We start from the raw sequence: 24,276 nt of genomic DNA on the forward strand, positions 1-24,276 counted from the left end.
TGCTTACATTGTATTTTGTGAATTTTCAGTGTAATGTTTTCAGAGGCTTTTCCAAATGTATTTTTGAAGGGGTTCTGTTTTGCAAAAAGCAAAACAGATTTGATTCTGTATTATTTCAGAATTTAGTTTAAACCCACAGTCTCTCTCCAAAACCTGCCCTAAAGTAAGTATCTGGTGGAGTTACAAAGGTGATTTTACCCCACAGTAGCTGTCAAATATCTGCCTTGGGGTAAATTCCAGGCGCTGTTAGATTAGTAATTTTGTCCCCTAGTCACAGTCCAGCACCTGCCCTGAGGCAAGTATCCAGCAGAGTTAGACTAGCAAGTTTGCCCCCACTTACTGTCCAGCAGCTGCCCTGAGGTAAGTACTCGTCAGAGTTAGAATGGTAAATTTGGCCCAGTCACTGTCTAGCTCCTGCCCTGAGCGGTGCCTGCCACACAGTGCAGGAATGCTTTGAGGGGTAGCCTAGGTGCCTCTCAGGACCCTTAGCGGACTGCCAAGAGGGAAGGGGGCCTTGCTAGGTGCCCCCAAAGTCACTTTCTGACACCTTTTCATGTCGGAAAGGCTGACATGAAAGGCTGTCAGAAAGTTCCCATCCTAATCCTGATGGCGGAGCTGAGCCTGACTGCGTCATCATTGGGGGATTATGGTGGCTTCCGTCTCTCTTGAGCCCATCGGAACCTCATTGGAATCCCCCCACATGTTTCACTTCAACTGCTGTCAACCTAATACAGCGGTTGGACTGAAACCTACGATGTTGGGTGGTAAGCCTCCGATAGCTGGTCAGAGGCTTTTTGCCTGCCATAGTAATGAGGCCCTTAGTGTTTAATGTTCCTTAATTCAAACCAAAATATGTTTTGCTCAGCTTTTCAAAGCGTGGGCATGGTTGTGACAGAATGTACAACTATTTTGTTCTTTAGAAAAGGATGTTTTATCGTGCTCCACTCACAGAATGTCAGCTATTTGACAGTGGTAGTACATGTATTGTGTCTTGGAAATAAGGGCTACTCTGTAATCAGCATATCAGGACACCCATTTATCTAACTGTAATGTGTATTTGGCCATGTTTCACTTAAAAAGTTGGGGATTGAAGTCTTGCTCTTAATTTTGATGTACTGTTTACATTTTTGTTGTTGTAGGCAGTGGACATTTTTGTTACTTTTTGGGAGCAGTAAGTGCATTTCTACTGTCAATATATGCCTCATTTTAGTATGCGCGGTAAAGGCATATGTGGTAATGGTATGCGTGGTAAACGTAGGGGCAATGTTTCCATATGTATAAGCATGATAGCGACATGCCTGTTGTAAAGGCATGCGTTGTTAAGGCATTCGTTGGTCCGTTATACAACCCTAAATGAAACTTTACCATGTGAAATCTGTAAGGAAAGAGAGAATGAGAAACATGACATAACAATAATCTTTAGATAGACAGAAACAGGGCAACATCACAGTTGTAGTTATTTCAAAGACAACTTCCAACACTTGCGAAATAAATGGTTAGTCAAACATACCTGTGGAAAATATGAAGTGGAAATGGGCCAGACATTTACATTTTGACACCCATATGGCTAAAGTGTTAATTGGTGCTGTAACACTTACAGACACCTTACCATCATGTGACATGTGATGCTGATTTACACCTGTAAACTTAAATGCAACCCAATACATTCACACAAACAATAATAATTATCTGCTACTGATAATTAAAAGCTTTTATGTTACGAAAATATGTACAGGGCACATTGGTAACAGCTGAGTTGAGATCAGACAGGACATTAAGGTTTATTGTGACTTTGCAAAGTGTAAACTTGCCAGACTCCACTCCATCAAGGTATTCCTGTCAAACCTTCAGTATGTAGGATCTGCAAGACCTACTCCTCCCAGAGCATAAATGATATTGGGGGCCTGGGAGAACCACCACCAGTCCTGCTGGCCACCATGTGACGCTCGGACGCCAGGAAATACACCCTCCCCCCGCAGGCTGTTGTACCTCTTCCTAACTTCCTTCTGTGCGTGCAGGTTGTTTGCTACAGCATTCAATCTCTTGACTCTTCAGGCCACATTTGCCTTTTCTGAGATAGGGTTGTAATTTAGACTTGGGCTCCAAATAATTGTTGCTCCATTCTTTGGATTTCATCCACTGTGACTGGCAATTCTCACTTAGTAAAACATGGATTTTGGGGCCTGGCATAGCGCAAAAAAATAAGATTACATTAAATATTTGACCACAAGGTACCAAAAGAAAGGGGATAAAGGAACAGGAAACAGAGAGATTGAAAAACAAAAAATCTTGCTTCACTGGCAAATACTCTGTTATCAAAGTTTGTAGTGGCGCTGGAATGTCAAAGGATCATGGTCTGAAATGGGGGGGTGTTTTACAGTGTGGCATGCAGATGTTTCCATTTGGCCAATGAACATCAGGAATGTTTTGCTAACATCCATTCAATGGCCAATGTGATGGTGCATTGTTGACGGACTCACTCCATTTGGGAACTGCTGCTATTAAACTGCTAGCACAACTGTCAAATCTAAATCGGTTTGGAAAGAACCTGCCGCCCTGACAACAACCGAGTAGTATTCACCAGCATTGGAGTCCACTGCATCGGTGATGGTGTGACCGCAGCGGGCAACACTCTGTTGACGCGGATGGCGATACAGCCTGCATGCATCTAAATACGGTGGGCGGCAGAGTACTAGAAGCTGTCGTGGTGGGATGGCAGTAAGACTGCCTAGATCAAAACCAGTCGCTAAATCTTTTAATTAAAAATTCTTTAAAAAAAAAAAAAAAAATTATATATATATATATATATATATATATATATATATATATATATATATATATAAGCTCCAAGTTACCCACAGGTAAGGAATGCACTCATCCAGCAGCCCTTCTTTCAGCGGGTAAAGGACATCACTGCATCCCAGTCTGCAGCTTCTCATGTCTAGATTGAAAGCCTGACGCGTTTCTGAGCCTACGCTCTTCTTCAGAGGCTCGACTTGAGTTGACGCTTTGACACTCCCACTCGCACTGCTTTGTGGGACTTATAGTCCGTTTCTCTTCCCTGTATGGGTGTGTGTTCTGCCATTTCACAGCCGTGGATGGACCCCGGGATGCAGATGTCCATTGATCCCTCGGCTGCTGCTTCACAGTAGGTTCGGTGACATCCGGCCCATGACCCCCTGTGGTTTTTGAGCGGGGGGGTGCGTACCTTCGCGGCTGGGCTGCCGCGTGTAAATGAAAGCTCAAAGTTACCCACAGGTAAGGAATGCACTCATCCAGCAGCCCTTCTTTCAGTGGGTAAAGGACATCACTGCATCCCAGTCTGCAGCTTCTCATGTCTAGATTGAAAGCCTGACGCGTTTCGGAGCCTACGCTCGTCTTCAGAGGCTCGACTTGAGTTGACGCTTTGACACTCCCACTCGCACTGCTTTGTGGGACTTATAGTCCGTGTCTCTTGCCTGTATGGGTGCGTGTTCTGCCATTTCACAGCCCTGGATGAGCCCCGGGATGCAGATGACCATTGATCCCTCGGCTGCTGCTTCACAGTAGGCTCGGCGACTTCCGGCCCATGACCCCCTGTGGTTTTTGAGCGGGGGGTGCATACCTTCACGGCTGGGCTGCCGCGTGTAAATGAAAGCTCCATGTTACCCACAGGTAAGGAATGCACTCATCCAGCAGCCCTTCTTTCAGCGGGTAAAGGACATCACTGCATCCCAGTCTGCAGCTTCTCATGTCTAGATTGAAAGCCTGACGCGATTCTGAGCCTACGCTCGTCTTCAGAGGCTCGACTTGAGTTGACGCTTTGACACTCCCACTCGCACTGCTTTGTGGGACTTATAGTCCGTGTCTCTTCCCTGTATGGGTGCGTGTTCTGCCATTTCACAGCCCTGGATGGGCCCCGGGATGCAGATGTCCATTGATCCCTCGGCTTCTGCTTCACAGTAGGCTCGGAGACTTCCGGCCCATGACCCCCTGTGGTTTTTGAGCGGGGGGTGCATACCTTCGCGGCTGGGCTGCCGCGTGTAAATGAAAGCTCCAAGTTACCCACAGGTAAGGAATGCACTCATCCAGCAGCCCTTCTTTCAGCGGGTAAAGGACATTACTGCATCCCAGTCTGCAGCTTCTCATGTCTAGATTGAAAGCCTGACGCGATTCTGAGCCTACGCTCGTCTTCAGAGGCTCGACTTGAGTTGACGCTTTGACACTCCCACTCGCACTGCTTTGTGGGACTTATAGTCCGTGTCTCTTCCCTGTATGGGTGCGTGTTCTGCCATTTCACAGCCCTGGATGTGCCCCGGGATGCAGATGTCCATTGATCCCTCGGCTTCTGCTTCACAGTAGGCTCGGAGACTTCCGGCCCATGACCCCCTGTGGTTTTTGAGCGGGGGGTGCATACCTTCGCGGCTGGGCTGCCGCGTGTAAATGAAAGCTCCAAGTTACCCACAGGTAAGGAATGCACTCATCCAGCAGCCCTTCTTTCAGCGGGTAAAGGACATTACTGCATCCCAGTCTGCAGCTTCTCATGTCTCGATTGAAAGCCTGACGCGTTTCTGAGCCTACGCTCGTCTTCAGAGGCTCGACTTGAGTTGACGCTTTGACACTCCCACTCGCACTGCTTTGTGGGACTTATAGTCCTTGTCTCTTCCCTGTATGGGTGCGTGTTCTGCCATTTCACAGCCCTGGATGGGCCCCGGGATGCAGATGTCCATTGATCCCTCGGCTGCTGCTTCACAGTAGGCTTGGCTACTTCCGGCCCATGACCCCCTGTGGTTTTTGAGCGGGGGGGTGCATACCTTCGCGGCTGGGCTGCCGCGTGTAAATGAAAGCTCCAAGTTACCCACAGGTAAGGAATGCACTCATCCAGCAGCCCTTCTTTCAGCGGGTAAAGGACATCACTGCATCCCAGTCTGCAGCTTCTCATGTCTAGATTGAAAGCCTGACGCGTTTCTGAGCCTACGCTCTTCTTCAGAGGCTCGACTTGAGTTGACGCTTTGACACTCCCACTCGCACTGCTTTGTGGGACTTATAGTCTGTTTCTCTTCCCTATATGGGTGCGTGTTCTGCCATTTCACAGCCCTGGATGGACCCCGGGATGCAGATGTCCATTGATCCCTCGGCTGCTGCTTCACAGTAGGTTCGGTGACTTCCGGCCCATGACTCCATGTGGTTTTTGAGCGGGGGGTGCATCCCAGCCGTGAAGGTATGCCATCTGCTTTCAATCGAGACATGAGAAGCTGCAGACTGGGATGCAGTGATGTCCTGTACCCGCTGAAATAAGGGCTGCTGGATGAGTGCATTCCTTACCTGTGGGTAACTTGGAGCTTTCATATATATATATATATATATATATATATATATATATATATATATATATATATATATATATATATATATATGAACGTAAATTCGTCACACTGGCTGAAGCAGCCGCCCCAGCACACAACTTGAAATGACGAAGGAACAGACCCAGATTAAGTGCTCAATTGAAGTCTTTATTCTCCAGCAAGCCTGCCGCCGCCATTACGCGTTTCGCCTCTTGCAAAGCTTGGTCACATGGCGAGTTGCTGAGAGCAAGTGCCGGGATTTAAAGTGCCAGTGCGCGCGTTATTTTTTTACAAGAAGTAAACAACATGGAAAAAATACTTTGTTTCACATGCTTGAATGCAAGAAATACTATTGCATTATACATTCCATTTGTGCAACCGTACAAGATATATATATATATATATATAGAAGAGTGAGCAGACTTTCACTTTGAGGGCCAAATAGATCCCACCTTGACTGGCTGTCCACAATATGGACAACATGTTCTGATAGCCATTACAGTACTCGGACATGGTCCTCATTGAAACTGATAGCATTTCTTTTACAAATTAACAAACTAAAGGGGTTAATTTTGTCACAGAAATTATATTTCTCTAGAAAGCTAAACTGAGGACACATTTTCCATGAGTTTCTCATCTATGTTAGTAAAAAACTCTGAAATATGGAGTGAAATATGTACTTCAAACGCCAGTCCCAAACTCTGTTAACTCCCTAATTAATCAAGTTCCTCATCACCACAGAGTTTCTAACCACTAGAGCACTAACATGTTGTATTCTAAAGAAAACGGATGTACTCCTAAACACCATTTTGTTTGACTAGGAGCAGTCACATTTAAAGTCTCCCCTAAGGAGCAGACTGAAGTAAATGAGCAATGAGCGGTTAATGCAGGTACGAGACAGTGGATTAAACATGTGAGGGGAGTTATGTGTATTTAGTAATTTGAGGCATACTGTATATTCAATGGAGCTAAAAATAGATAAAAAGAGTTTATTTCCAAATATTTGAAGCTAAAGCATTATTTGATGGACAAGAGGAGCAGTGTTAATTCCTTAAAGATTTTGTTGCTCCTCAACAGGACTTGTCCAGCAAATTGATTATATATTCAATAACAATTTTGAAATTAATGTAAAGCACATTAGGCTTTACAATGAAAATGGGACAAGAAATATAAAATAAAATCCATGAAGGTTAAATAAAGGATTCAGATTGTTATAGAAAGCAAATATTTAATTGATAGAATCTGTAATTTAGTCAATTGCATGATGCTTAAAATAAAGTACAGAGTAGAACAAACAGAACCAAATATAGTCCAGCTCTACAAAATAGATCAAAGTTATGAATAAGACGTCACAGCAACATCAATTTGCCTCCTAAAAGTCAAGGGAGAGTGAGCCCAACACCCTCTGGAATGGGCTTCTTTTATAATACAAAGTACAAAAAATCCATACATGAATGCAATTATTTCCACACAAATTGAGCCAGTCGGATTTAAGAAAGAATGATACTGTGTCCAAACTCACATTTGTGAACACTATCCCACAAATTTCATATAATGCAGTTCCCAACCTTGGTGCTCCTCAGGCACCTCATAAGTTAGTATAAATATCACTACATATTATACAAGGGCAAGTCCTCATGCGAATCACACTGTGGTCCAAATAGGTGAGAACTTGAAATAATTCCTTCTCAGTGAAACATTGTGTTACAGAGTCCTAAAGAAAGAAATATCAGTCTGTACCTGAGAACGTGATATTACGTCTTCAAGCATTTTTTATAAGACAACAGGAGCAGAAATTGTTGTTGTGCAGAATAAGACAGAAATGAGAAGATGACTGTGTGCTGAAAGATGGCTATATGTTTTCACTGAAAAAACAAATGTAAAAGTGATGTTTCAGTGACAAAGTACAGTTTTAAACAAAACAAATTACAATTTACCAGTTATAATTATCTCAAGTAACCATAATTCGTGCCCTAAAGTAACTATAAATCACACTCCCCCATAGACAGTTTTGTGATCATTAATGTAATTGTAAATGTTGCAGTGTTGTTATCAATTTTGTTATAAAACATGTCATAAGTGATGTAATATCTGGGGTAATTACCTGCACATGGGAAGGACACAAGTTATAGTTACTTTAGGGTACTGCAGCTAGGCTAGGCGTCCAACTCATTGTGAGTAGCCAGTCCCATGCCAAGTACAGCCTTCTGGCTTGCGCACTTGATCTCTCAGTTCCTGGCCACACTCAGGTAAACTTACTAGTTTTGTCAAAGAGTCCCAACATCTAAATTAAGCATGTGCTGAAAATTTGTTCCGCTTGTGGAATTTGCGAAATGTTGGCAATTTCACGGTCCGTGAATCGCGCAAAATTGCTAAACAATTCCTAATTCGCTAGGTGGCGAAGTTTTTTTGCTTTGTCACGCTTCAAAAGTACAATCTCGCGGGCGCGGCATTGACTTACCGTGATTCTGAGTTCGCCGGGTTGTTTTCTTCCCGGTTTGCGTGCGCTGCGCCATTTTGGATCTGGCTGCGTGATCGTGCGAGACTTTTCGACCGCGAGTACGTCATGGAGTCCCGCCATCTTGCACTGCGAGATTTTGAGAATGTGAATACGTCATAAGGGCCCACGATCACGCATCGCAAGAGTAAACAATAGCGAATACGTAGATGCGACGGGCAGCTGAAATCCGGCGGGAGATTTGAACAGCTCGCTTTCCCGAACTCGCAAAAATTAAAAAATCCGCAATCTCACGAAAGTTTGCGTATTTTGCGGACCGCGAGTACGCTTTCGTGTGAATTTGCGTACTGCGAATTGGCAAAATTCGCCCATACTTTATCTAAATATAAAAAGTGAGCCAACCAACTTTCTTAAGGAGTGAGCATGTCAACATATATAAAGAAAACCTGTCATCTTTCTCCCAAAATCACACATATTTTTAATCAAATATATTTCTCAGGAATTTACACTATGCAATCTTTAATAATAATGATTATTATAAAAATGGTTATTAAACTTGCAATAAATCAAATCAACCTGTCTGTGAGCTTTTCCTTTACATTGTTTCTGTGATTTTATTTTGTTGGCTCTTTAATTATTTAATAAAATCAACAGTGTCTCTGAGGCTTTTTAAAACATTTTTCAGCCCAAAAAATGCAATCATAATAACAACCACAAGAGGGCTTTCCACTCCAGCTGAAGAGCGTAGATCTCCAGCTAAAAGTGCAGTTTAAATATATGGTAAGTTACCCTGGGGTCATGGATTTAATGACACAGAAAACGTACTGTTTTTTTTTAATATTGCCCCACTCACACCCCCTCCCCATATGCATTAAAGTAAACACCCCCAGAACCTGGCCCCAACAGCCTTTTTTGTGGCCCACTGTATTATCAGCTTAAAATTTACTTCTAGAGAAACCCCTGGTAATGAGAGCTACTTTACCTCACCTGATGTTGAAGGGTTAAATTCCTGATCAGGCCACATAAAGAATAATTTTGGTTTCTCGCCAGTCGATAGCTAACATTTTCAGTGGTGTTCAAAATTATCACAACAGATTCATGCTTATTTTGAAGTGTTTACTCCTCAAATGGACTCAATTGACACTTTGGGCTTCATTTCAATGAGAGTTGGAAAGCGGTTTCAGTTTCGACCGCCGCATTACAATGCAGGTGGTTGAAAGTGAAACTGGCTGATCATTCCAGCTGGATTCCATTAGACTCAAGGAGTCAGAGACCGGTAAGTATTCCCAATGGATGGCGTTTCTGTCGTCGGGATTGCAATGTTATTTTCCAACAGGCTCTCCATGTCAGGCTTTCCGGCATGAAAAGCCTGTCGGAAAGCGACATTTGGGACCCCTAGCAGGGCGCCCTTTCACCCTGCAGCCTCCGGTAGGGGGCCTAGGGGGCACCTATGGGCCCCTCTGTTGATCCCTGCACCGTGTGGCAATCGCCCTGAGTTGCCTGACACGCGGTGCAGGGATAAACATATTCTCCCATTTGTGTATGGTAGCTTGTGCTACGGCCAGTTTACAGCTGCAGCACCAGCTCTCTGGGGAAATGGGAGTATGCAACCGCACCATGTGCGGTCGCATCATAATAAGGCATGGGGAACCACCAACCAATGGTCAGGCAGTTCCCATAATGATATGGTGTCCCACCCGATATCATGATTAGGCCCTGTGTGTCATATTGCTAACTCTACAGGGTAATAGCACACAAAAATTACATTTAAATTATTTATGGGTGTTATTCCCAATTTCCTGATTCTCAGAATCTGTCATCATGCACAACTGCTGATGGAATGTCTCAGAGAGATTGGTTTGCTTAATGTTGCTCAGCGGAAACTGCAAGTCATCTAGAACAATGTTGCCAAGCAAATCTTTCTTTTACCTAGCAATACACGGTACTCCCTTATTACAGAAACTTCACAGCCTCCCTGTAAAATAACTAATCTAGTTCAAAGTGTGCTGTATAGGCTCCTGGTTTTGTGATTCGTAGGATTAAGAAATATATTCCTTGACATAATTTGAGATCCTCCTGTAATAATCAATTGTCAGTAATGGTTAGCAATGCAACAGATTACGGTTCTTCACAGAAAAGTCTGAGGACCTGGTTGTTTAAACAGGCTTACAGAATTTAGTTGGTTAATGATGACTTTACCAGACACAATATTTTCTTAGCAGTAGCACCAAGAGACCAATGGTGAATGCGCTCTTTACAAGATTGCCTTAACATAACAACATAACGTGGTGATGGGGTGGACATGAAAAAATGCAAAATACAAAGAAATTGACTCAGAATATCCAAGGGTGTGTGGGGGGATATTTATTGCACTCTGTTAAATCAAGATACTTTAGGATTTGGAATTCAAAACTTGGCATATTATGCATATTTTGGTGCTTTCCACATCAAAATCTGCATATACCAGTATTTGCAAGTCATTTTTAGGTTGAGGTAATAAGTCCGAGATTTAATGCTTCTTAGTGGGACTATTTGTCCCGCCTCAGTTTTTGCCTCTCTCCCATTGGCTGGCTTCCTAAACGGAGGCCAGCCATTGGAGTAGAGAGCCGTCCCTCCGAATAGGCTCCGTCTTTTTCGGATTTGGGGGCGTAAGTTTTGCTGTTCTTTAGACAGTGACGTTGTCTGTCACTCAAAACAGCAAAACCACGCCCCCAATTCCGAAAAAATCGGAAGCTTGCGGCCGCCATTTTGTTTCACCGCAGTGACGGTGAGCATCGAGCCTCTGCCTCTGCCCCCGAGCCATTTCAGGACGACCGCTGCCGGAAGAAGTCCAGGTGAGTGCTTGTTTCCTTCTGATTGTGCCCGTTCCCGCCCCCCCTCCCGCTGTCCGTGTCTCCTCTCCCGCCCCCCCCCTCCCGCTGTCCATGTCTCCTCCTGTGTGGACAAACGAGAGAAACAAGCGTGAACACCTGGTGCGAAGAGCTTTGCAGCAATTTCATCTGACACACATGGGTATATGGCTGCAAGGTCACTGGTCCCGCCGATTGCACGTAAACACACTTAGGAGAGTTGGGGGCATCACAAACCACACCACGTTACTAGCAATGAAATAGCAAAGTTCAATTTGGCGCACGGATGACCACCAACCCTTACACTGTACCAAAGGCGCAAACCGAATGAATGCAGTCACAATAAAGTATATAAAAACACAGTGCTCCAAGACAGATTCGGGCTCACAGTTTGGCATTGGACAAACGTTTGCACAAGTTATTGTTAACGACAAGTAATCAGTCACGGTGGAGGCTTATGTGCGAGCTCTGTTGTATTCCCTAAAGATTTAGCTGTGGACCGCATTATTGCAACTCATGACTCATCGTGCAATTAACAGTGAAGAAACGCTATTTAGCTGTTGTAACACCCTGCAGGGAAGATTCCAGAATGTATGGTGGCAGTACTTTCATCATCAGGATAAGCACAAGGAAGGCACTTTAGCACATTGCCTTCGGTTAGATTTGGACCATGCTATTCCCCGATTAACTGCACTTTCAGAGTTTTACTCCGTGCTTAATTTGAGCTGGGTGGTGCTCCGTACCTTCACTTAATTCTCCACACTAGCACTAATGGGCAAAGATGAGGGCGCACCACGGGAGCAGGGCTCTGCTACCGGCCAGGGGGGGGGCCCTCTGAGGGCGAGGAGTCCTGGGCACAGCGCCGGGCATCCCTCAGAGCAGGATGGGCTCTCCGACGAGGGCTGCTTTCAAGAGCTCATAGTACTTCTGCGCCTCTCAGGAGCCGTGCAGCCCCTCTGTCCCAGGGTGAGCTCTGTCAGGACGTCCCCCCGAAGTTCAGAAGGACCCGCGCCGCCGCCATCAGCCCTGTCCGTCTCCTGGAAAGCGCAGCGTTTCCCATTGCAAATCCGTTGCCTCCTGTAACAAAATGCTCCAGTGACACAGATTCTTCAAGGCCACCCCGAAGAGACTGCTCCGGACTTAGCTAAAAACAAACACATCAGGACGACAAAGAGGTGCGCACTGCAGGGTTAATGTATTTGAGGTCAAGTCAGAGGCCGCGCTAAACGCAGGGTAGGTACTGTTACCAATTTTCTTTAACTCTTTAAACAATAAGCATGCCTGGGAGTTAGCACTCACCCACGCAGTGGAACGCGTACTTGAAATGTTTGGCAGCTTTTCTCTCAGTGGGAAACTATTAGAAACTCAATGTCCCAGAATCCCTAGCAGCTGTTCTTTTCGCATCACTCCCAGATTTGCTCAGAGTAACTGTTGCCAGACGAGCACCTCAGAAACTTTCAATGCTATGTAAATACAGGGCAGATATTAGGTAGCAACCCACCTCTTATAGAGGCACCGCGGATACTTGATTTATGTATCGTTTAAAGGAAGAATCCACCAGCAAAACGGGAGTGAAGCCAGCTGCCCGGTCAAATACGGGGAACATCCCCACAGAGGGAGCATAGGAGAGCAGGCCTCGTTCTGTCTTAACTCCAGCTGTGATGGCTGACTCGTGCTTCAGCGATGTGGTGCTGCGGGTGTCCGTGGAGTCGCTGCAGGTGGCTCCCGGGTTGATGGCGGCCGCCGTGGGAGTGGTGCTCGGAGTCGTCACGGGGGCCCTGCTCTGCTTCTTCGTGTTCCTGCCCGCTTAAAAAAGGTAGCGTGCTCCCCAGCTGGGACTGACTTTACAGTTTAATAATCTCCGCATTCTTACCCCTCTCAGAATCGCATGCATTTGACAGATTGTATGCCAGTGGAAACCACATAGTAGATGGTGTCATTAATGTTTATGCGCTCTTGTATCTTATTTTATTCCTCTCTCTTTGTTAGTAGGAGCCACTCTTCTAGATTGCTTTATTAAAGTGCATATTTATAGATTTGATAATCTGTGCACATAATTTTAGTTGATTTTAATTTAGCAATACAAAGATTGACAAAACATTCAGGGGAAACAAATCAAACTTTGTCAACAGATGAAAATTCAGGAGTGCAGCACAGCGCTCCTTGAATTGCAGCATTTCATAGACTTTGAAACAACTGAGTAGTAATAACAGTAAAATAGCTCCCACCTTGAACCATATCTTAAATAGCATTAAGGGACACTGCCCATACTCCCTAGAACAGTTTCCTATACCCTTTCATCGTCCTTCCTTTCACTTATCCATCCACACATCGGTTCTCACTTTCACCCTTTATTCATCCACATTTGCATGCTTCCTTCATTGTCCATCCACTCGTCGGTATATGCATGTATCCATTTATCTTTTTAGCCATTGATCCAGTCACTAGCCCATCCTCTATCCTTCCACCAATCCTCAATTCACTCTGCTACTCATTGCTCCATCCATTACTCAAATTGGTTCATTCTAAAGTCCATCCATCCTTCCACCCTTCACCATTTCTTGATTCTTTGTTTTGAAGTTTCCTTCCTTCTTTCACTCTTCCTTACCCCTTCTATTCTTGTCTTTCTTTCTGCCCATCTTACTTTTTCCTCCTGTGTAGATAGCTTTTTTTGTAGGTGGCTCTATGTGTGGGTGGCTCTGTGTGTATAAATGCAATAGGTCATGCATATGCGAGCGATTAAGCTATTGGCATTGTAAATGACAATGCTATTTATTTATGATAAAAAAAGTCATAAGCAATGCCAATAGCTCTACCTTTAATAATACCGAGACCATTGCATTGTAAATGCTTGTTCCCTAAAGGAACAAGTGGTCCTTTAATGCGGATTCACACTAAGCAATGAACATAGAAGATACATAAATTGTATGTAAAAAAAATCGAAATAGCAAAATAAAGGTTTTTATTCAAACATATAGCATAAGGAGACATAATAAAAGTGGGAAACAGCAAAAATAATTTTTTACAGCTCAGACATTTTCTGGGCTGTAAAATTAATGAACACAGTATGCCAAATCTTTCTTTGAAGAACCAATGCTATCCTTTTTCGAACCAAAATACATTTGTGATAGTCATAGTACCATGTGTCAATGACATTTCAATACCACTTTCTAATAGGGGGGATCATCATCAGGACTTAATTGTATATGACTGAGGCTTGAAAATGTCTGTAAGGAAGGAAGAGAAAAAAAGAAGGAGAACGTTACGATGTAGGTAAAAAGGAAAGACTAAAAGAAGGGAAAAGGGTAAAATAATTAGTAATGATAACCATAATGGAAGGCAATTACCTCTCATTTCATGCTTGCATGTGGTATTGTGATGTGCATCATACTGTAGATACAGTGTCGCAAGGAATGCGAGGAGAAACCATGCGAATGAGGGGAGTGTCAGAACCTAAATAGTATAAATCAAGTATAGGAGTGAAATGGAAAAAAATTACTGACATAAGCCTCAATTGGGGTGATGACATCCTAAGAGGGATGGCGATCGAGCAATTCTTGAAAGGTTGCGGAAGGAATGAGAGTGTTATAATAAGATGGCAGGTAGCTGGAAAAATAGTCCAGAATGATTTAGGTATGATAGAAAAGTGATCCTACAGTGGGGCTGTCACAGCACTTAGCCATGGTGCATAGAGAATGAATTTACAGTTGTCTGTGAATCTACACAAAAACAGGGCAGTAGAGCAAGAGTATACAAACCTGCATAGGTGAAAAGATTGAAGAGTAATCTGTGAGGTGACCCTTACCAAAAGAAAGGGAAATAGTCAGCAACTCCCAAAGCGGGCTGATGACACCGACCCAGTCGTGTTATAGCGGCTCCTCACATAAGGGGGATGGTCCCATTGATAGTTACTGCAAAACATATAACAATGTGGAATTAGCCGTGAACATGGAGGATATATAATGGTGCAGGACCATAATAATGAAATAGACACCTACTGTGTAACCGCAATGAGGAAAGCCCACTTTCCAACAGCCACCCGTCTGCATAAAATAGGCAACCGTGTTGAGAGCCGGTCTATCTATACTACTATTATAAAGAGAGAACACAAACCTTTGAGCCAGGTAAACTCGGGAACCACAGCGCCAATCCACTCACCCGATACATTGTAGAAATTGTCAGGGTGTGCAGATGGACATAGGCTATAAAAAAAATTTTAAAACGTACATTTAAAAATATATCTTTAAAAAAAAAGTAGTGCCCTGAAAGTAGCGCCGGCCGCGACGCTGCGCTGGCCGCGACGTAGCGCTGGCCGCGACGTGCGTGATGACGAGGAGGAGCGGCGGACATGGAGCGACGGTGAAGTGAGGAGCGCGGGAAGGAGCGGCGGCTCAGGTAAGGTAAAGGCACATTGGAGTTGGGGCGGGAGGGAGTCGGTGCGGGAGGGGGTTGGAGCGGGTGTGCACAGAGGGACGGGCGGGAGGAGTCGGGCGGGAGGGAGTCGGGGTGGGAGGGGGTCGGGGTGGGAGCGGGTGTGCACAGAGGGACGTGCGGGAGCCCTTAGTGCACGCAAGCCTCAAATGCTGCCCCCAGCCCCTTTCTGCCCCTTGCAACGCTGGGGGGTGCTGCTAGTGAATATATAAAAAGGTGTTCATTCATGCAAATGACTAAAATCAGAGAGCGACTGATCCAGACAAGGAGCAAATGTGACAGCCATCTTCGCATTGATGGGACAGTAAATACAGAAAGGAAAAAGTTTGCAGTGGCAGATTAAAACATTATCTGCAAAAGACTGGTTATATACCTTTTAACTCCAAAGAATTCATGATCAAATCAACTTACACAGAGTTCACTGTTGTCACGTAGTTCTGATAGTACCCATGCAGGACCTGCGAGTTTGGATAACATAAACTGTGGGATTGGTGGCAGACTGGTTCCGTGAACCCCCACGACAATTGTTAACGTGTTTGCATTTAAACTAGCTCACAGTGCCACTAGTATCTCCTCTTATCGGGGAGAGATTAGTTTCTGGCAAACTTAGAACATGACAACCTTGATGCCTCAATATCATGGAAACAATTTACTACTTTTCGCTCAGTCTCTCGTACTTATTTAGTTTATCTCATAGATACACCGAATAAACAGTCTGGGCGTTTCAATAAGGATTTATTGAACAGTTGTTATTCTTGTGTAAATTATGTGGGCTGCAGCAACCATTAGACAGTAGCAGAGGTATATGATTAGCAGTACTATGAATATACATGGATAGTACAGTTCTACCATTTTGCAATAAGCATGAATAAATACATGAATATAAAATGCATGATAAAAGTGTGCGTACTCCTACGATGCCTATCTAGATGTACCTAAGTGTACTTAGCATGTGAGTAAGTGTGTAGCCAAGACTCCCTCTAGGATTTAGTCTAACCCCATTACCTGAAGAGTGAGAATGCAGGGGCCCCTCTTGGTCTCGAGTTGAACACTCTGCAAGGGATGTTCAGACTGCTGTCAGCTGGAACGTCTCCCTGCAGGAGCCTCAGCGTCTCTGGTCAGTGTGTCGGTCTGGAAGTCTCGGTTCACGCTAACTAACACTAGCAAGAGGTGCTATATTTATACAGTAAATATCGAGGGCTCCTTTGTCCCTTGTTGCTTGTATTAGCTTTTGTTGGATTTGAGGATGACGTATGGGATGAACCGCGTACGTAGATATGGGAATGAAGGTGGTGAAGCCCCAGCCTGGTTTCCAAGAACCCTTATGAATATTCATTAATACTGTGTCAGTCTAAAGATGAAGTCATAAAGCGCCATTGTTCAGGGAAACCCTCCTGCGCCCAGGACTAGAACTAGGTAAAGGTTCAATCCTAAAAGGCTTGTTACTGTGTAGTGTTGGGGAGGTGATGTAGGTGAAAGGGTATGATGTTACCCTGGCCTATATTAGTGTACCTATATGAAACATAACACTGACTCCTCTTCCGAACAACAATGATAAAAATGCTAGTAAACTATTCTCTTTACTAAATAGTAGTGCATAAAACATTTATAAATGAGCTTTGTAAAAACCTTTGTTGTAAAATCGTTTTAAAAACAGTTTAAAAAAGAAAACAGAAAAGGGAGGAAAAATACATTTCTATGAAAATCAGTTTGTTTGGAATTGTCCCTTAAGCCACTGTACTAATTGAGTTTGTTTATATAAGTTGAATTTCTGTAAGCATAAAAAGGCCATTTTTACAGCAAGAAAGTGTCAATTTTTCGGAACTGTTCCATATTTAGTTAAGTTTAGAAGAAAGGAAAATCTGAATTCTTTCCCAGCACACAATTAGCCAATTTGGATTAAATGTCGTGGCTGGGAGACACAACATCATCGCAGCTTGCTGCTACAGGGGACGGTCTTTGTAACACTGTTCTGGCCGGGTTTTTGTTCCCCTTTTTGAGTGAAGGTGACTATAGCCTGCTATCATTCTAATAGAAGGATTAGAGCCTCAGACCTGGCCTATTCACAAGGTGTTTGATATAATTTCCTATTCTTTTCTTTATTCTAGGGCCTATAAGTTTATGTTAGGGGATAGATTCCTTAGTATTAGTATTATTCCGTCCTTTTGTAAAGCTACTAGTATATTTCTGATGGAGTTATGCTTATATGGCCGGGATGCCCGCCACCCCCTCCCAACACCTATCCCCAAGGATGGGAGAAGTCGAACACTGGTTTGAACTTTTGGAAGGCGGGAGGGAGTCACCCTCCCAGCCGTATTTATTAAAATATGAAACAAAATTTAAAACATTAAATAAAAGTTTCATCATTATGTACAATTTTACATTTATTACATTTCGATGAAGACATGTACTTTGGCTAACCTTAACAGATCTCTAATACAAAGGTTTCCTAGCCGAGTCTAACATCCTGAAAATGCATACATTCTAAATTAAAATTGTACATCCTAGCATTAAGGGCCAACGGCAAGGTCTTAACCGGTGTCAGATCCCTACTACCAGAATCTCGCCCTCACGGTGTGAGTGGCGCATGCGCAGAGGACTCTACCCTCATTGCCAACTGTAACTTCCCTTGTCGTGGTGGGGGCCCCCTTTCCACTCGACGCCATCTTAAAGGTCGTCCGAGTTCCCGTGTGAGGTATCTGTAGTAAGGACAGCGTGGACTCCCCCCCCCATCCCCACACTCTCTATCCGCCGTCGCGGATATCCGGCCCCCGGGAAATTAGTAGGAGGGGCATCTAGCCGCCTCCCCCCCTGGGAGGGGCCTATGGCCGTCTCCCCCTAGGCGACCCATCCTTAGTGGGTGCCGCCTCCCCGTGGAAGGGGCCAATGGCCGCCTCCCCCCGGGCGCTCCCATCCATTCTGGGTGGCGCCCCCCTCTAGGGACCTTGAAATTACTACTCACCGATCATGACCTTACCGCCCGACCAAAAATAAATACAACAGTTGTTTACCTACTAAGGAAAGAAAAATTCTGACATAGCCTCGATGTGTCATCAACTGCTCTCTCCTACAAAGAAAACATTCTCCAAATGCAGAAGTCACATCCTTATCCTAAACATTCCTTTACTTTTTCTAAAAAGGAAAAAAGGCCTATACTCCTATTTCTCAGCAACACTTTATTTACACAAACATTGCCATAAGGGGCTGGTGGGTGGGTCAAAATTGCTGCTTGTTCCGTCGAGGGCTCACGAGCAACGAGTGGGTGCAGCCTTCCGAGCACAGGAACAAGAGGACGCTTCTTCGGATTCCCGCTCTATTTATTCTTCTGCGGGAGGGCGTGTACCCTCCTCCTGTACGCCTACTGGGCGTGGTCTTCTGTGTAGGTGTCTAGGACAACCCCTCTTGGGCGGGAGAAGGCGCGCCCCGGCTACGCCACTTCGGGCATACCAGCCGAGCCACGCCCCCTGCCCAAAATGGTTTCCCGGGGAGATCGAGGCACCCAACCATACGTTCGGGGGGACCGAGTGGTTGCCCCTTTCCATATGGCCGGGATGCCCGCCACCCCCTCCCAACACCTATCCCCAAGGATGGGAGAAGTCGGACACTGGTTTGAACTTTTGGAAGGCGGGAGGGAGTCACCCTCCCGGCCGTATTTATTAAAATCTGAAACAAAATTTAAAACATTAAATAAAAGTTTCATCATTATGTACAATTTTACATTTATTACATTTCAATGAAGACATGTACTTTGGCTAACCTTAACAGATCTCTAATACAAAGGTTTCCTAGCCGAGTCTAACATCCTGAAAATGCATACATTCTAAATTAAAATTGTACATCCTAGCATTAAGGGCCAACAGCAAGGTCTTAACCGGTGTAAGATCCCTACTACCAGAATCTCGCCCTCACGGTGTGAGTGGCGCATGCGCAGAGGACTCTACCCTCATTGCCAACTGTAACTTTCCTTGTCGTGGTGGGGGCCCCCTTTCCACTCGACGCCATCTTAAAGGTCGTCCGAGTTCCCGTGTGAGGTATCTGTAGGAAGGACAGCGTGGACTCCCCCCCCATCCCCACACTCTCAATCCGCCGTCGCGGATATCCGGCCCCCGGGAAATTAGTAGGAGGGGCATCTAGCCGCCTCCCCCCCTGGGAGGGGCCTATGGCCGTCTCCCCCTAGGCGACCCATCCTTAGTGGGTGCCGCCTCCCCGTGGAAGGGGCCAATGGCCGCCTCCCCCCGGGCGCTCCCATCCATTCTGGGTGGCGCCCTCCTCTAGGGACCTTGAAATTACTGCTCACCGATCATGACCTTACAGCCACAGACCGGATAGTTGACCGACTATCCGGTCCCCCCTACTCCTCCTAAAGGTCATGCCTCCTCAAACCCCTTAGCCACGCTACGAAGTCTCCTATGAGTAAGTCATTCCCCTCCCTGGACAGGTGAACCCCATCGTTCAGATACATGTGATCGCCCCGAATACACCCATGAGGAATGCTATGTAACTGCGAAGAGCGGAACAATTTACCAATTTTATTATTAACCCTTTTCACTGAATGGTTCAGTGCTGACACCGAAAGGCCCCCCCGCCATACCTTCCTTGGAATCATGTGGGACCAGGCAATCGTGCACCCCGGGACTTTCTTAGCCAACTAGCTAACTGCCGACAGGATGTGTTCCAATAACACTCGTCTTCCCAGTGTCACCAAGTCATTGCCCCCCAGGTGTACTATGATTACAGATGGCGGTGACCTTTGCCGCCCTAAAAGACCCTCAAAAAACGATTGAAATTGGTCAAAACAGAGCCCGCCCTTCCCATGGAAGGTCACCCTGTACCCGTATTCCCCAGATGCGTGAGTCGCGTCACCTGCCTTGAATACGTCCCCGGCGCGCCTCACATATGAGTGGCCCACGACCCATACCACTCTCTCTCCAGTCGGTGATCCTCGACCGCTGGTCTCCTGGTGCTGGGTCGACTGCAAATTCCGCCCCGCGTGACAGGCTCGCGAAACTGTAATTCAAACAAAAGACAAGAAGCGTGAGTGCATGTCAATTGATCTCTACAACATGTGCAATCGCACATACCTTTTGAAGCAATTCGAGGACCAACGTCCCAACTGTTTTACTTCCTCTGCACTCTGACCCCTGGCTGCAGCCTCAGTGGGAGCCCCTATCCTAAAGGAATGGGTCCCAAAATCGCACGGGTCCATGCCCGCAGCAGCGATTGTCAGTGCTAGCACCCTCTGGAACTGAAATCTCGTCAGTGGGGTGCCATCCTTGTGCATCAACAAACTCCCCCCCTATGTAGCCGCCCTCAGTGCTAAGTATTCCTCTATACACTTTATTGGGCACGTGGGGGACCCTCGCGCGCGCTGCACGATAACGCTATTTCCCATAGCTCCCTGGTCAGTCTTGGACCTGGCAATCGAAACCACCATTGAATCACCCCTAATTTGGACGTGATCCCTGCTCAAGCCTCCCTCAACATCTTTCTTGTTCCTTGCGGCAAGTTCGCTCACCCGCATAGCCCCATGGAATGCCAATGCGAAAGCTGCCCGGAACAGAACTGCTTCGAAATGGGAGGAGCACGTCTCATCCAGCTTTGCTAAAAGCAGAGACAATCTGTCCAAGCCAATCGGGCGCCTCGTATCTTGCTTGCGACCCTCGAGGCGCTGCCAGCCGCGAAGGGATTTCTTAACCAAAAAGGAACCCGTCGGGTCTTTTATGCCATGCAACTGTGCCATGAATGAAATGGCCGCCCTATGCCTACTGGCCGTTGCCGCTGATCGGCCTTCTCTGTGCAGCGCTACCAGGAACCCCAGGAAGGATTCCTCCTGACCCCAGCTCTGTCTCCCTGTTGGACCCAAAACTGTGCAGTAGGAACGAAACGCTCCTTCGTATGCCTTCCTCGTCCTGGGGGCTAAGCTTGCTGCCACGAGGTCTTGTAATCCGGGGCACCGATTAGCCATAGCGCTTCGGGGAACGGTGCCGCCACTAGGTCCGCTGTCGGTAGATAGCCCCTGAACGCCTGCATATGTGAACGAGAGAGTGCATCAGCTGCATGATTCAGTACGCCTGGCACATGTTTCGCCCTGAACTGTACATTCAATCTCATGCAAAGTAGTACAATTTCTTTCAACAATCTCAAGATCCACTTGCAGCGGGCTGCCTGTTGGTTAATGCACTCTACCACAGTCATATTATCAGACCAAAACACCACTGAGCGGTCCCTGAAATCGTCTGGCCATGCCATCAGAGCAACCCAAATGGGGAATACCTCCAAGAACCCAATGTTACCTGTGAGACCGCTGGAGTGCCACCACACCGGCCATATTTGCGCAGACCATCGGTTACCAAAGATGGCGCCAAAACCCACGCTCCCAGGTGAGTCAGTCCATAGACCTGGTTCGTCTGAAAACGCTGGTGGCTTGTTCCACACAACTCGACCGTTGAAGTCCGCCAGAAATGCCAACCAAATGCGCATATCCTGGCGAACCTCTGCCGACAGTCTCGTACGGTGGTGTCCCTCCTTGAGACCAACCATAGCTTGTGCAATAGAGCGTGAGAAGGGGCGGGCCATTGGTATCACCCTCAAGGCAAAGTTAAGCTGACCCACTGTTTGCTGTAACTGGTGTAGGGTCACCTTCTCCTTGCCCAGGCATTGCGTCAAGGAAGCCCTAAACTTGGCCACCTTTTCCATCGGTAAACGGAAACATCCCTCCACAGAATCGAGCTCAATTCCCAGAAACTCCAGTGAAGTAGATGGTCCAACCGTCTTACCTGGTGCCAATGGGACTCCGAACTCCCCCATGAGGATGCAGAAGTCCCGCAGCGCCTGCGCACATTTCGTATCGCCGGGTGCTCCCAAGAACAGGAAGTCGTCCAGATAGTGCATAACATGCTCATGCCCTGTGGCCTCGGTGAATGCCCACTCTAAAAAACAGCTGAACATTTCAAAATAAGCACAAAAAATGGAGCAACCCATAGGCATGCATTTATCCATGTAATAACTCCCTTGAAATGCGAAACCTAGCAAGCGCTGATCCTGTGGGTGTACCGGGAGCAACCGGAACGCTGATTCGATATCTGATTTCGCCATCAGCGCCACGGGGCCCAGGCGATTTAACATGGCCACGGCATCATCGAACGATGCGTACCGCACGGAACAAACTTCTGGGTCAATGGCTTCGTTCACCGAGGAACCCCTTGGAGCAGACAGGTTATGAATAAGTCTAAACTCCCCAGGGTCTTTCTTCGGGACAACCCCTAACGGGGAACATATGAACTCTGCCACCGGCGGGCGATGAAAAGGCCCCGTCACCCGCCCTAAGCTGACTTCTTTCGCAATTTTCTTCTCTGCCACACTTGGGTTGTGCTGTACCGATAGCTGGTTTTTACAAAAGGAGTCCCCCCGAAAATTCCCCGCCGGGATGTGGAAGCCATGTAAGAATCCCTTCCTCAACACCCCAGCGGATACATGATCCAGGTATTTGTTCAACCAAGGAGTCAGAGCCATGATATCGACGGGTGTAGGCAATCGGTCACAACGTCCTACCTCACTCCTGCTTAGACCCTCCTTTACCTCCCGTCCGCTGTTTTTAGATCTACAGGTAGTCTCCGGGTGTGAGGAATTCCCACAGCCCGCACACGCATGCTTGAACCTACATGTTCCCTGTGGTCTGTTACAGGTGCCTCGATTGAAGCCCCAACAAACCCCCTGCTTGCCGCCATTCCCGCCGGTCTTGGGCTGGGAATCCCCACCGGCACCCCCTCGAAAGGGCACAGCGGGCTTTTGGCGGACAAACCCTGACCCGCTCCCGCCTGGCGAGGACGTACCTGCCGCCCCTGGCAAGAGCTGTTTGTGCCATGACACCAAGTCCAGGCAATCCCAAGTTAAAGTAGCATCGAATTCTTTCGCTTTCCGGAATTTCATATCATAACCTTTCCATTCATCCCCCTCATACATTGAATAAAAATCCATAATACGATTTTGATAGCAAGTTAACTCAGTCATGAGCTCGGGTCTTCGTTCCCCCATGATTGCAGTAAATATAGAAAAGGCCTTAACCCAGTTCGTTACTGTCTCATCCACCCTGAACTCCGCCATCTTTGCGCGCCAGACGCTCGGGTGCCATAAATCCTTCTGCGTTTTAGCATATTCCATCTCGCGATGGTCAGTCAATAATGAAAACATGTTAACATATTTGTCTCCCCATATTAATTCTTTCGTGGCCATAGGGATGTGCTGTGCAACCTTCTCCCGCCTCGAGGGTAATGAACCCTCCCCCGCCATTGGCAATGCGAGCTTACCAGTTTCGGCCGTTGTTCCTGCCGTCTTCTCGCTACCAACTGCAGGTCCTACCCGTGCCACCTGTGGGGAAACAAGAGGAACAATCGCCGTTGCGGCCTCTCTCGACTGCCGCAATTGCTCGATTATTGGTCTGGCCTCCTCGGCCGGGTCTCCCGGGGCCACTGCCCCCCCTGCTTTTTTCTTGAGCCATGGCAACACCGCTGCCAACTGGATGGCCAATTCGGGTGGCATCTCCTCATCATTAGCGGGAGTAATCACAACCGGGATCGGCAGACCTATATCCGGGTTTGGTACCGGGTTATCTGCCGGCGTGACGGGGGCGACTGGGGGTACCACTGGAACCGGGACCTCCCCCGAAACCGCCCTCTTCTTGACCCGTTTCCCTCTACCCTCGGGGACGACTCCCGGCAAGGCCGGGCCTATTACCTTTTTAGGGTGACCCGAGTCGCTCAGTGCCGCCAGCTGTTTTTTGACCTCCACCAAACCTCGCTCGATCGATTGGACCTTTCCGAGTTTTCGGTCCATGCAAGCCATCCGGTTCGACAATAGGCGTAATACTTTGTCCGTCTCGGAACCCTTTCCTGCTTTCTTGCCAGCCATGGTTTCGAGTATTCCGCTCCTAGTCGATCAACGAGGTCCTGGATCCTTCGTACTCCAGATAACTGAAAGAGAAACAACAAGTTTACAAGTTCTCAAAATTGCTGCTTGTTCCATCGAGGGCTCACGAGCAACGAGTGGGTGCAGCCTTCCGAGCACAGGAACAAGAGGACGCTTCTTCGGATTCCCGCTCTATTTATTCTTCTGCGGGAGGGCGTGTACCCTTCTCCTGTACGCCTACTGGGCGTGGTCTTCTGTGTAGGTGTCTAGGACAACCCCTCTTGGGCGGGAGAAGGCGCGCCCCGGCTAC

Source organism: Lissotriton vulgaris, chromosome 1_1, assembly GCF_964263255.1.
Source record: "Lissotriton vulgaris chromosome 1_1, aLisVul1.2, whole genome shotgun sequence".
Classification (NCBI taxonomy): Eukaryota; Metazoa; Chordata; class Amphibia; order Caudata; family Salamandridae; genus Lissotriton; species Lissotriton vulgaris.